General features: G+C 35.9%; 1 protein-coding gene across 2 annotated transcripts in view; it reads left to right on the top strand.

Annotated features, from left to right (window-relative positions):
• Positions 1 to 15,512, top strand: part of LOC136025087 (hypoxia up-regulated protein 1-like) — a 101,202-nt gene that overhangs the window by 38,518 nt on the left and 47,172 nt on the right. The gene's annotated exons all lie outside the window — the stretch shown is intronic.

Here is a 15,512-nt window from a genome sequence, read left to right as displayed (position 1 = left end):
ACGGATCCGCTCTCTTTGAGGGAGCTGGGGGGTTAATTCGGAAAAATTAGAAAAAAATGAGGTATTTTTAACTTACAAAAGAGTGGCCGGATCTTAATGAAATTTTGAAATTGGGACCTAATGAAAATAAAGCAGCTACTGAAATTTTGTGTCATGAATTTGCAAAATTTACACATATACAGAATGTACAGATTGGGATAGAAAAAAATAATTTCCTTGAGCCTCACCCAGTGTGCACGGGGGTTTGGTGGAGTGGGGAAAATAAAAATGTCTGGCATTACTAGGTATAAAGGCTGACGCCTATATACCTTTTTTATCTATCCCTTCATACTTTCTCAAGAAACCTGAGTCATGCTGCAATTTGTAACTTGTGTCCTAAAGAGGAAATTGAATTGTAAGCTGTAGACTATGTTCCCTTTTGTTCATTAGATTTTTGTTTCATAAATTTGAAAGCTAGAAAAGGATTTTATATCTTAAGAGAATATCAAAGATATAAAATCGTATTGTATAAAAAGATATAAAACCTCAAAGAATATCAACATTGCAATGTTTTAATACACAGACATGGGGACCGAGGAGGATTTTCTTAAGAATAATGATATATATCACACGGAGAAAATATTCTTTGATCTTCCTTAACAAGAACCTAGTAAAGAATTAATCAAGTTGTCAATAATTGCTTTGCTACAAAAAAGGTTGCATTTTTTTATTCAAAAATTATATTTTAATTTTAGTGTTATCAGTTTTACCAACCTTGTTTTGATTTAAAAATCAAAACACAAATTCGCGGTTGCTATGAACTTGAATCGGTTCTTTATTATAAAAAAAGGTGTCGACATTCCAGGGAATCAGGTTGCAGACACAAGATATGACAATTTCCTTTCAAATGAGTCCTTTGAAGCCCAACTCCTCCCGATGATGTATCAGTGCCCCACTAGTGGTGACTAAAAAGAAAGAACAAGCCGAAGCAAAAGAATGAAAAAAAGGAGACAAATCACTGCCTCCCATCCAAAAAGTGATTTTCCAAGTTACTCAAGATGGGGACTGTAATCAGAGGCAACGCTCTATCGTTGCCTATTGTAGTAAAGACACAATAAGGCTTCAATGTATTATATATTTTTTTTATCCCTAGAGCCACTTTATATGGAAAAGGTGATCGCATAAACTTCAAAGCAGATTTATTCGATTTGAAATTTAAAGTTCTAGTCCCCTTTTTTTAAAATCGAAAGGGATTGGAGGGTGACTTGCCCCCCTCCCACGCCTTTTTTAACTCTCCTCGCTCCAAAGACGTCCGATCAGAATTTTGAGATAGCCATCTTGTTCAAAACAGTATAAAGGTCAAATAACTATGCCTCTGGAGATGATATGGTCCCCAACAACCCCTGGGTTAAGGGCTGTAAGTTAAGTAAGTTGCCCATTGTTTAATATAGAGTTTATTATTGGAAAAGGGAGGCACGTTTGCTCCCGGGTTTCCAAAAAGCCTTAGAGCTTTAAGCTGATGTTTTTAGGAAATGTCGGAGGGGGGGCGATGTTGAAAAAAATAAAACATGCTAAGTGCATGCTGGTTGTCAAAAGAGTGGATCAGTAATATCCCAGGGATGGCTGATGGTATTAAGTTGAAACTTTTAGTGAATGTTCACGGAGATGTTGAAATTGCTATTGGAGAACAACCAGTCCCCCTTGCTCTTTTTAAATCCACTCCCCCCAAACACTGATGGAATTTTTGAAATACGAATCTCATTCAAAATAGTTAAAAGATCGAAAAACTATGCTTCCAAGAATGCCATGCCCCCCCCCCCATAGCCTCGAGGCAAGAGTCGTAAATTACGCAATTTGCCTGTGACTTACATACAGGATTTATTATTGGGAAGGGGGAAAATGTTCGTTCCTGGGTGTGTCCAAAAGGGCTAAGGTATTAAGGTAAAAAGTTCAGGGAATGCTGAGGGGAGATATTGAAATAAATGAAAAGACACTATGTGCATCCTGGTTATCAAAAGGGCGTATATGCAACACCCTAGGAATGACTCAGTGTATTAACTTGAAATTTTCAGAGCCACTACTGCTATGATTACTTGTGACTGTGACAAGGACTACTTGCGACTTCGACTACGACTACTCGTGACTGCTTCGATTGCGACTGCGACTGTGATTGCAACTGCTTGCGACTGTGATCGAGGCTACTTGTGAAAAGGCTTCGAAAGGCCATAAGGCTCCAATTTATTATTTATTTATTATTTTTTCCTGAGCTACATCATTTGGAATGGATGTTCATAGAAACTTCGGAGGGGCTCATTTGATCAGAAATTGAAAGTTCTATACCCCTTTTAAGAGTCAAAAGTAATCGAAGGGCAACCAGCCTCCCTCCCATTCCCTTTTTAGCTTCCCTCCCCTCAAACACATCATCTCAAAATTTTTGAGATAGCCATTTTGTTCAATACAAATCAAGTTCAAGTTTCTTTTATTATCAATATATTTCCATTTATAAACAAAAATATCCCAAAGAGCTCAATGGCCCGTGGCTCAGTGACCCCCCCCCCCCCCCTCACACGGTCCCTGGGGCAAAGGAGTGTATGTTATGCAAGTTGTCCAATGTTTACATTTTTTTTTTTTTTTTTTTTTTTTTTTTTTTTTTTTTTTTTTTTTTTTTTTTTTTTTTTTTTTGAAAGAGAGATGGGTACGTGATTCTGGGTCTCCAATTACGGCATTAAAGTAAAACTTTCAGGAAATTTTGTGGGGAATGTAGAACAAAATACTGGCACACTAAGAGTATACTCCGTTTCAAAAGGGCATATGAGTAATCTCAGGAACGACCAAGGATATTAAGTTCAAACTTCCCGAGCATGGTGAGTGTAATATTGAAAATTGATTGGAGAGTAATCAGCCCCCCTCTCCTCGTCCTCTTAAGATTCCCCCTCAACACTGGTCTAGATATTTGAGATAGCTATTTTTCCACGACTGTCAAAAGGTCCAATAATTATGCCATCAGTAATCACATGATTCCCCAGAGCCCTCAGAGCAAGAGCTATAAATTATGCAATTTGTCTTGGTTTACATATAGAATTTGAAGGGGGAGCTTTTGACTCTGGGTGAATTCTAAAGGCTAAGGGTATGAAGGTCCAATTTCTGGGAATATTGAGGGGGTTGTACTAAACCAAAGCGCACTATGGACATCCATGTTACCAGAGGGACGCATCTGCAGTAAATAAGGAACGTGTAAGGGTATTAAGTTCAAAATTTCAGGTCATGTTGACGAGGATGTTGGAAAGGGATCATAGAGCACAGGCACGTACGCAGGAATCTTTTTCGGGGGGGGGGGGGGGGCAAAACCTTCGAAACAGCAGATATAAAGTAGCACTTTTTTATTTAGTAATGCAAAAAGCACATGTATCGGAAAATACAGATTAACTTTAATTTGTAGTATTGTAGCGGATGGGGGGGGGGAAGAAGACTGAAGCCACAAAGTACGTTTTAGGCTCAGGTTGTGTTCTTAGCGATTTAGAACCAGTGATTAATCTATTATATCCCACTGAAAGGGAAATTTTAGGGTTAACAATGCAATATGGGTGCTGTGGGGGTAGTTCTTTTATTGCAAATACGTAGATTTTAATGAAAAATGATAGTTTCCAAAATTGATACATTAAAAGCTGTACTTTATCCTGAAAAGGGGGGGATAAACGCCCTAATATGAAGGATAATTCTATTTTGCTGTGGAAAGCATTACTTCAAATAGGGTAAAAAGTTAGACAGAAAATGGGTTAATAATTGGGCAGTGACTTGACCAGATAATTGCATGCTGTAAAATCCCCAGAAAAAGGCTTCACACATGTATCTAGATTCTTAATAAATGTCCTACTTTTGCGAGAAATCCCAAGAAACCATGGGGAAATTAAACATTTCACAAAATTTCGGGGGGCGAAGGCCCCCCCCCCCTCCTGCGTAGGTGCCAGATAGAGGAACTTGTCTTCCTCTCATGACCGATATAGCTGTCCTCCCCCAAACTTATTTGATAATTTTGAGGTAGCAATTTTTTTTAAAATAGTCTAAAGGTCAAGCAACTATGCCTCTAGGGATGACATGAACCCCCCCCCCTTCAGTCCCTGGGATAAAAGCTCTGTGTTATGCAAGGTGCCTATTGTTCACATATAAGGTTGGTTTTTGGGAAAGGGCGGTATGTTTGATCCTGGGTGTCCAAAGAGACTTGGGAATTAAGAGGAAAAATTAAGGAAATTTTGGGGGGTTATCAAACAAAAACACACAAACTGCACGCTGGTTGTCAAAAGGGTGTATCATCGATGTCTCAGGAACAGTTAAGGGTATTAAGTTGAAACTTTCAGGGCATATTGAGCGGAATGGAGAAAAGTGATGGAAGGGCAACCCAACCCCCTCGCCTTACCCTCATAGTCCTTAGGGAAAGGGTTCTAAATTATGCCATTTGCCCATTGTTTCAATATAAGATATATTTTAAGAAAGGGCGGACTATTTAATCCCGGTGGGTCTGAAAAGGCTAAGGGTATTAAGGTGAAACTTCAGGGAATATTGAACTAAATCAAAGACGCTATGTTCATCCAGGTTATAAAAATGACGTATCTGCAATATGTTAAGAATGGCTAAGGTTATTAACTTGGAACTGTCTGGGTTAGTTCTACAAATACTACTGCAACTCCCAATTCGACTACTTGCGACTGCAGTTACTTGGAACCGTGACTGTGACTGCGGCTGCAATGCGGATTACTTGCTATTGCGACTGTGACTAATTGCGACTGTTTGTGACTGCGTCTACTTAAGACTATGACTACTTGCGACTGCGATACTACTTGCTACTGCGATTGCTAACGACTGCAACTGCAACTACTTGTGATTGCGTTTACTATTTCTACACCTATTATGACTGTGACTGTTACTGCTGCTACTATTAGGCTACTACTGTTGAACTAAATCAAAAAACCTTAAGTGCATCCACGTTGTCTGAAGGTACCATCTGCAATGTCTTAGGTGTGGCAAATGTTTTTAAGTTGAAAATTTCAGGGAATATTGAGGAGGATGTGGAACTAAATCAAAAGACTTACGTGCGTCCAGGTGCTCAAAATGCAGCATTTGTAGTATCTCAGGAACTGCTAAGGGTATTAATTAGAAAATGTTTGAGGATGTTGAGTGGTTTGCTGCACTAAATTAAATGACACGAAAGGCATCCAGGTTGTCAAAGAAACGTATATTGGCGAATCTATGTTGATCTCAAGAATGGCTTCTGATATTAAGTTGAAATTTTGAGGTTACAAAACAGCATATCTTCAAAATTTCGAGAACAGTTAAGGCTTATTGAGTTAAAACTTTGAGATCATGTTGATGGGGATGTTGAACTTAGAGACACTATTGGCATCCCAGTTGTCAAAAGAGCATATATGCAATATCTCAGGATATGCGAAGATTTTTAAGTTGCAACTTTCAAGAAATATCAATTGGGATGTTGAAATAAACTAAAGACATGCATAAAATTAATAGTATGTCTGCAATATATTAGGAGAAGTTAAGGTCATTGAGTCGAAACTTTCAGAAAATGTTGATGGGGATGATGAACTTAATCAAAAGACGCTGTATGCATTCCAATTGTCAAAAGGGCACACCTGCAATCTCTTAGGAACGGCTAATGGTGCTTAGTTGATACTTTCAAGGAAAATTGAAGAGGAGGTTGAGCTAAAAGTTGAACAAAAGATAGTGTGTGTATCCAGGGTGTCATATAGTGTGTGCAATATCTCAGAATCTAGAAGGGTATTAAATCAAAATTTCTAGGTAGTTTTGAGGCGAATATTCAAATAATAAAATATGCCGTTTATATCTAGGTTGTCAAAAGGGCGCATGTGAAATATTTTAAGAACGGCTAGGGTAGGTTATTAAGTTTGAGCGTACAGGGAATTTGGAGAGGGACGTTGAAACCCAATTAAAACACGTTATGTGCATCCAGGTTGTAAGAATGGCAACTTTCACACGATTTTAACTTTCTCCCGGGAGGATTTTCTCAATCATATTATATATAAATTAATGTTGAATCTTAGTTCAAGAACCGTTCCAAACCTCAATTTCAGATTGAACGAAATTTATACAATAATTATGCTGAATGTAATCAGAGGGAATGCTCATATCCCCTCCTGCAACTTAAAAATCTAAATTACTATCCGGTATTTAAATCCTTAAGTCGAAAACCTGAAAACTGGAGAAACATTCATTATATTAACCAATAATAAAACTTGGCAATAAAGAACCAACGGAAATTAATAAAACAAAAACTTTCCAAAAACAGAAGCTTTCAAAGAAAAGTAAAGAACCTCATTAAAACTAAAGATGAGCGGAAATAACTTTCAAAGAATAATTAAAGCCCAAAACAAACAGAAATTACTGCACACGAGAGTTTGGCTACTGCTCTTCTCCTAACTGGAAATCTTCTAAAGTCTTTTCTCATTCTTCCGCAGTAGACAGTTTTTTTTGAAATTATGCTTACAAATTTTCGGTTACTATAGACTAGGGTTCGTGCTTCACTAGGTTGCCCCTAGGAAGGCACCCTTGATCTACTGATATGAAAACGATAATTTAAAGCTACATTTTAGTTGGTATGGGTTTAGTTGTTTTCCCTTTTGCTTTTCAAATTTGACTCAGTTTTATAATTTTAAGCTATAGTCTACTTTTCAAATAAACTTCAGAAGGAGAATAAATTTAATTTTTTGTTGAAATTACTGCATTGATTTTTGTCTCTTAAGGAAATGTTTCCATATCACGAGATCGTACCTCATGCAGAACGCCAAACTGTGATGTTCAAGCACGAATCCGGAGAATTGTTTACAGTAGAGGAATTAGTCGGCCAAATTCTTGCCAAAGCTCGTGACTATGCAGAAATGTTTTCTCAGCAAGTACCAATTAGAGAAGCAGTTATTACTGTTCCGCCGTACTTCGATCAAGCTGAAAGAAGAGCTATGATGAAGGCTGCTGCCATTGGTGAACTCAAAGTGCTTCAGGTGTGTAAAAATTTTTTGCTGTATCTGTGACATTTGTGTTTATTGCTGAGACGTTATTGTCAACTTTTGGCATTATTCTTTAGGAGGTTTTGTTTAAGAATGTGGCTATATAGAAATATAAGAATTATAGTGGCATTACCAGGATTCTTGCTTGGAATTTTTTCATGTCCAGATGATTTTGTTTCAGCTTTACGTGCCCCGTTGGGGAATCTAATAAACCGTTTCGGGAAAGGGGTATTGTTTTGTCAGGCATAGTTTTTGCTCCTGTTAAAACCCAAGACAATTGTTTTCTTTACTCAACTAACACTAGTGATTTTAATATTGTTAGTTGCTGCTGAATTTAAAATTAGCTTCGATTTTGTAAACCTATGCATGCTAGTTTCTTACTTAGGAATCTCCTGAAACTGAAAAAAAACACAAACCATATACTTTCCAAATATGAGGACATTAAGTTGAGGAGAAAGAGGCAAATAAATCCACAAAAAAAAAATATTGTTTACTATATTTCTATAAATATAGTAAACAATATTGAAAGACAAAAAAATAATGACCGTAGTCTAATTACTATTGTACCAATTTTAAGATCAATCAAACTAATCTTCAAAATCGTACTGAAAAAAAAAAAAAAACAATTCATTTTTTGACAACACTTTAAATTCAATTAAAACAGAACTTTTTCAAATTGTCTTCCCTAACGAATTTCATAACTTGGCCCTTCTATCAAACAAAGAAAATCCTGACGTAACTAAATTGTTAACATCTTATTCATTGACCTTGTACAATGGAACATCACTAACAAGCATGAATAACCCTGAATAAGGAGTGGGCTTACCTACACCGCAATGATACATGAAAACACCAGTAAAATGGTTGTGGGGACCAGCCCAAGAAGTATTTTCAACTTAACGCAAGCCTCACGACTCGACTTGAAAGGGGTAAATATTAGCTATTATTCTAATAACATTGAATTGAATTTATTTATAACCCGTTGTAATACACATGAAAAACGGAGTATAATGTGAAAAAAGGAAAAGAGGAAAAAGCAAATGACCTAAAAAACTAAACAACACTTCATCTTACTTAAAAACAAAATTGAACTACCACAAGTCCGTCAAAACATATTGAAATGCAATACAAAATATATGGGTAGACTGAACTAAAATATAATATGTGGATTATATTCTTCAGTATGTGGAAAATATTCTTTGAAGAAAAAAAGTTTGAAGTTTTTGAAGCATGCTTGTATTTCTTGCTAAAATAGTAGTAACTTTCTCAGTATGTTCCGCAAGTGATAGTGTTTCATCTACAATAACACCAGACGTTTAACTCTCTCTGTATCGACTGACCACCAGCTACTCCTGAAAATATCTATGGATAACAATTTCCGGACAACCAAAAACGAATAAATTAGACTTATTGTAGTTGATAGCGATCTTGTTAGAACCCGTCTAAATAGATATGCTCGGGGGAAAAATTTGCCTTAATGAAAAGATGAAGGAAAATCAATTCCCTAAATGTAAAATAAAACAGAGTCCAAAATAAGCCCTTGTGGCACATCATATCCAATGGACAGTGCTTAAGATGCTAAACCAGACATCTTTGCCCTTTGTGAAGGCCCAGAAAAGAAACTAACAATCAAACTAAAAAATCTTTTACTGCTTAATTATTACAGCTCGTCTATATTTCTTCGCATTATTATTTCATTAGTTGTGTTTTATTTTTTTTTTATTTTTTTAATTATTTTTATAGCTAGTAAACACAAATGCAGCAATTGGCCTAAACTTTGGCATATTCAGAAGCAAAGAGTGGAACGACACTGCCAGATACTTTTTGTTCTACGATATGGGGGCTTCTAGTACAGTTGCAACTGTTATCGCTTATCAGACAGCAAAAACAAAAGAAAGAGGGTGAGGTTTCAATATTATCTATTTTATTTAAGATGTTTCACCAGCTTTTCATGTGCACTTTTCCCCTTGAATTAAGTTTAAAGTAAATACGATAGTAGATGAGAAGTCTGAGGAAAGGGGTGAAAGAAATTGTTGGTCCAAATTGAATGAAGAAATATGATACCAACGACCATATCCATATAGTACATCTCACTGATTCTTGTAAGTAGCTAAGTTGCCATTTATCGTCCGTAAACAATATTAAAAACTGTGTGGCTCTGAAAACCTTGAAAGGATTGCCCTGAAGTAAACTTGTGTGCTGGAATTTTTTTGGGAGTAGGGGTAAATTAAAAAGTACTCAGAAATTAGATGAGAAACTATATCATGAGAAGAGGATAAGACAGAAAAAAATTACCTTGAGGGGAAAGGGCAGGTATGAAAAAGGTTCCAAGGTTGCCACTAATAGAATCTGACAGAATTTTAAAATCTCCAACAAATTTACTAGACCATGAAAACAGCCAAGTAGCATTGCTGCTATGCTACCCCATTTTTTGCACGGTGGTAAGGGGGCTTCTAGACCGTGTTCTCTGCCTAGGTGTCTGCCTTGAAGTGAGACGAGTTTCCTATCTACTAGAGTCTAAGCACAAATGGTATGGAAAGTTGAAGAGGACTGGGGATGGTAGATTCTAATACTACAAAGTGATTTTTAGCTTTAAGCCGCTTGAGACTCTATTGTTAGTAATTCAGTTGATATGTGGCTCTTTTACGGACGAAGTAGTTTATATCAAGGAACATTATTGGGAAGGTTGAGGCAGATAAATAGAATGATTGACATAATAACCCCTTTTCTATTATAGATTAATAGGCCCCTTTTTCTGTTGGGGAGGGGTAGAACGCCTCCTTTTGGATCAATTTATGGGGGTGAATACGAGGGACAGTACAATATGTGGACATTCATCAAAACCAAAAGAAAAATTAATTTCATTGAAATGTAAAACATGCTGAACAAGACTTTTCTCATAAGAGTAAAAGCTGACGTTCAAACTTAAAATACATAGAAACCACGTACATACTACAGGTAATGATTATAGCACGGATAGATTGCTCTAAATATTAGCAACTCACCCAAAAATCTCTTGTTCTTCACATTGGTAGATCTGGTGATGCTGCCCCTCCCCCGACCCATTTCCTCAATGCAGTTTCCTTTTTTGCAGTGGTTTCTTAAATTCATACGAATGCGTTGAGAAAAAAATAATATTGAATATAATTCTCATCAAAATACAAGTCTGCACATCTCTCGAGAAAGGAAAAAAGTCATCTAAATTCTAGGCAACCGTTCCCTTTCCCTTTAAAAAAATATGAACCTGGCACTGGCTCTTTATGCTTTATTTTAGCCCGGAATAATTTGGCTTTTTTGTTTTTGTTTTCTTCTTTGGTGATTGTATTGGGGCAGATATTCTCGAAAATTTAAGGAGGCTGCCAACGAGTCTTTCCATTTCCTCTGGACTTTTTAAATAGCAAAAATTGAAAAAACAAAGAAGAAAAAAAATCTTTCTTAAAAGAAAGCTTACTAAGAAAAAAAAAGAAAAACAAATAAATAAATGACCGTAAATTGCCAGTCTAATTGACATATACTGATATTCATTCCTTTAAAGTTTTGATAAATTTTTTTTATGAAAGTAAGAAAAGTGAAAAAAATTTCAAACATATTTTGATTTCAGTACAGCGCAAATTGTGTTCTGGTCTTGAGAAGGCATGGGGGTTAATCAGCCCTACTCATTTTAGTTTTTGCTTATTATGAATTTAACTTGGCTATTTATTGTAATTTGTGTTTGTTTTGAGTTTCATTTATTTATTGATAGTGATTTGGTAGTTTGAATTAAAATGGAATAGTTGTGTTGAGGTTCTTTCAGGTTCAGCACTCTCAGTTCTTCCATTATAATGGAAAATTTTCCAATATATTTGATAGTTGGTAAATATATTGGATAGTACGTCGGGAGAGTGGCAAATATATTGAAAAGTTGGACTTATACTGAAAAAAAAGGATTTAAATGTGTTTTATGCTTGTACATATGTCGGTACCCCATCTAAATGTTTGTGAGCATAGGAATATTACTATTTATAGTCTTTTATTATTTTGCCTATTTTTTATTTGCCTATGCGGGTGCCTTTACACTTGGAGGATTAATTGACATTATTTTTGCTCATTTTTGGCTGAATGAAGCTCTTAACTTTTTTTTGAAAAATTGTTTTGTGGGAAAAGTTTTTAATTAATTTCTATTTGTTTTTTATTGACATAGTTTTTTTCATGGAAAAAATAATGTTTTATATCTTTTCATTATATTTTTCTATAAGAATCCACAGTATTGGTGTTGGCTATTTGTATGTTGGAGAAACTTTTTCAACAATTTTTAATCCTGACAAACAGTATTTTTTAATTTGATTTTATAGCTTCTGAAGTTAACAAATAATAAATCTTTATATCACTCCCAAAAGATTCTATCTATGCTCTCGATTTATTGCTGAGGTGTCCTATTGGCAACAGTAAACACAAATTTTTTTTTATTTATTTTAAACAAAACATTTAGTTTTAAAGCATAATGGGCCAATTGTATAATGGAGGGGGGTGTTGACAAGACTATTATCCCTAAACACTTAGTTGCTGGACCGTTCTACTATGCTGAACAAAATTACTGTCTCAAAGTTCTGACTGGTTATGTTTGGAGAAGGAAGGGCTGTTTGCCCTCCAATCTCTTGTTACTCTTAAAAAGGACACCAGAACTTTTAATTGTGAATTGAATTAGCTCCTTTTAATGTTTCACTGATATTTCTAGCTATTATAAAGTGGTGCTGCCTATGATATTACTTATACGAATTTTTAGAAACCTGCATGCATACAGTTTTTCCTTTAATTGAAACTCTTAAATGTTCGCTAACAGTTTCGTCTTAATACCTTTAGACTTATTAGTTACATCAACTGTAATGGTAGCATTAAAAGTATACATCCAGTGCATTCTGGCTAGTTCAAAATCCCTCACAACTTTCTCTTGAAGGTCTGACTCAATAGTATAAGTTGTTCTTCGGATATTGCTTTTTCACCTGTTTGAAACTCAACATGCTCATAGTCTGTATTGATTTAGTTCAACATCCGCCTAAATATTCCTTAAAAGCTTCAGCTTAATATCCTTAGCTCGCACAGTAACAATGGCGGTAGCAGCATTTGTAGCAATATGCGCATTGTACATTTGGTTTCTTCAACATCCCCATCAGCGTGTAAAACACACGCTGAAAGTTTCAGCTTGATACATACCATCAACCATCCTGAAACATTTCTGATGCGTCCACTTGACAAGTTGTGTGGGCATAGTGAGTCACTATTTAGTTTCATACCGTTTCTATATATCCCAAATTTATCGCCTTAATAACCTTAGTTTAGATAGTAGTAGTAGTTGCTGCGGAATTAATTGTAGTAGTCTAAGCTTTAGTGGCAATAGCCCCTTCAATTTCCAATCGAATGATCCTTTTTCGAAGGTTCTACAACAGCAAATGGCCATATCAAACTTTCTATAATTTCTATTGTAGAAATTATTGTATTTAGGGAAAATACGAGGTGTGGTGTCTACCCTTTGATTACTCCGAATCTTAAAAAGTGCGCAATAACTTTTGATTACCAATCCAATGAATCCCCACCGAAGTTTATACGATCACCCTTTTTAAATAAACCTTATATGCTCCTAGGGCATAACTTACAACCCTTGCCCTGAGGGTTGTGGGGGGTTGTTATCCTCAAAGACATAGTTTCTGGATCTTTCAACTACGTTGAACAAAATGGCTATCTCAAAATTTTTATTGGATGTGTTTGCGGAAATGCAGGGCATTGGAGGGTTGTTAGTTGCCCTCGAATCACTTTCGACTATTAAAAAGGGTACTAGCCCTTTCAGTTTCCAATCGAATGAGTCTTTTTCGAAGTTTCTACAACAACTCCTTCGATACAAAGTGCCCTGGTCTAAAACCAAAAAAAAAACAATAATACATTGTGTCCACATCGCTCTTTATTTAGGCAGTGCTATAGCACTGCCTATGATTGAGGAATCGAAACAAAATATTAAGTTTTAGCTTTTTGATTGATTTTTACTTATTTTAACGATACTAAGCCAATAAGTGAAAGTTAAAGTTTCTAATCCTAAGTTAGAAACTCTGGAATATTTATAAGAATTCAAAAAATTCTTGGTGGCTCAAATGGGTTGAGTCCTAGTTACCTGGGCCGACGAGACCCCAAGGATAAGTACATATACATTTTTTCTCTTAAAAATCACCTTTTCAATACGATAACCACTGCCTGAAATATCACGATTTGTAGGTACTCTGAGACGAATCCCCAACTGGCTGTTGTTGGCGTGGGATTTGATCGAACCCTTGGAGGATCTGAAATCCAGAGAAGACTTCAGTTATATTTGGCAAATGCGTTCAATGAGATGGAAAAGACTGAAAATGACGTAATGAAGAATCCTCGAGCTTTTGCAAAGCTCTTCAAAGAGGCTGGGCGTGTGAAAAATGTCTTGAGCGCAAATGCTGAACATTATGCACAAATAGAAGGTCTTTTAGACGAAAAAGACTTTAAACAATTAGTAAGAACATTTTTTATTTGCTAGTGTAATCTTCAAAAAGGCAGAATGATAGATAGAGTTTTTGAAATACTGTAAAATCTTTCCGTTGTAAGATACTAACTCAACAAAGTAGTAATCCTAACTCACAAAAATGTATTAAATTAAAGAGGGGAAAGAATACTCAAGGGTTTTTTATAATTAAGCGAAACACGCTCAAGAATTACCCTTAGATTAGATCTCGAAAATCGTTTTCATAGCCATAAAACCAAGGGACCGGTGACACAATGCGTTGGGCCAGTATAAATTGAGCTATATAATTGCACTTTAGGGGGGGGTATAAGGTTAGGGTCCCTGTCGAATTACTTTAATTCCACCCTCGTCTTCTAGCGTGCAAATATATAGCTCAAACTATATTATTATATAAACCAAAGGTTTATATACTTACTAAAGGTTTATATATAAACCACAGGTTATATAATGAAATATAAATGAAGGTTATATTTCATTAGGATTAACTTCACTTCTTTGGTGTGTTCCGTTTGATTTACAAGTACCAACTAAAAACCGATACACCCACAGGTTTTCAGCCAACTTAGGCTAACTGAAGTAAAGATAAATAATAATCAACATGACATAAGACAATTATTATCTGGCTCGGGCATCAACTCTGCGTAGCTGTGGAGCCAGGGTCAGAGTATGCAGCAAGTTCATTACTAAAAGGGCAATAAAAAAGGATTTTAGAGTCCGTGTTACGATTATTACTAGAAATAAAAAAGAATAAATAAGCTCTGTCTCCAGTTATCTTCAAACTTATTGTCACTGGTTTTCATTCAGGGTTTAACTGGGCAGTACTTGCTCATTGAGGATCCAAGCTGTTTTTCTGGCCCATGGGAAGAGGCGGAAAGGTAGTTCTTATGGGTTGGAGGAGTTGCCAAGGCTGTAACGTAAGCAAGAAATGTTTCAATTTTATTTAGAGTTGGTAGGTCTCGTCTCGATATTTTGACTGACGAATTCAGACGGCTTGAACTGGATTTATTAGGAGTTTCAGAAACTCATATCCCAGGGTTAGGAAGCAAGAAATTGGGTGACATAGAGTTTGTTTACTCAGGTAGGAAGGATAGGGTACATAGACAGGTATTAGGGCTCATGATGAATAAGGAAGCTGCTAAGTCTTGTTTAGGCTGGGAAGGTATTAATAATAGAATAATAATTGCTCATTTTATGACTAAAAAGTTCAGGGTATCAGTTATAGCAGTATATGCCCCTGTTGAACCAACTGACGGAGTTAGTAGTGACTCAGATGAATTTTACTTACAGTTACAGGAGCAAATAGACAGGGTCCCAGGTAGAAATATGGTGTTTTTACCTGGATATTTTAACGCCTAGGTCGGTAGAAATAGGGATAGATGGCATCCTAGCCTAAGCAAATTTGGTGTAGGAAAAGAAAACTGGAACGGCTACAGACTTTTGAAATTTTGTAGATATAACGATCTAGTTATAACCAATACGGTGTCTGATCATAAAATGGCCCATAATTTGACATGGTATTCATGCGATTGTAAGACTGCAAACCTTATTGATTATGAGTAAGCATTCGATTCTGCTTATAGAAGAGCTTTAGCAAAGGTGTTATCCTTATATAGAATACCAGATAAATATATTTAAGTTATTAGTGCTATGTAAGAGAATAATGCTGCCGCAGCTCATGTAGCAAATGAGGTTAGCAGCTGGTTTTGTATTAAATCAGAAGTTAAAGTTGTGTTCTATCCCCCTTTATTTTTATTTTATATACCATTTCCATAATGGAAACCAAATTAAGAAACACAATAAAGGCAATGGGAGACCACGGAATTAAATGGGGAGGGAAAGCTCTCCTGGATTTTGATGGTGCTGATGATTTAAATATACTAGATGAAACTGTGAGCAAAATGAATGAAGTTTTAGAGGTTTCGCGAGTTCAGGGGGCTAAAGTAGGCTTCAAAATTAATGCTAAGAAGACTAAGTCACTAAGGCTA

This window comes from Artemia franciscana, chromosome 3 (genome assembly GCF_032884065.1).
Source record: "Artemia franciscana chromosome 3, ASM3288406v1, whole genome shotgun sequence".
NCBI lineage: Eukaryota > Metazoa > Arthropoda > Branchiopoda > Anostraca > Artemiidae > Artemia > Artemia franciscana.
This window is presented reverse-complemented; position numbering and strand designations above follow the sequence as displayed.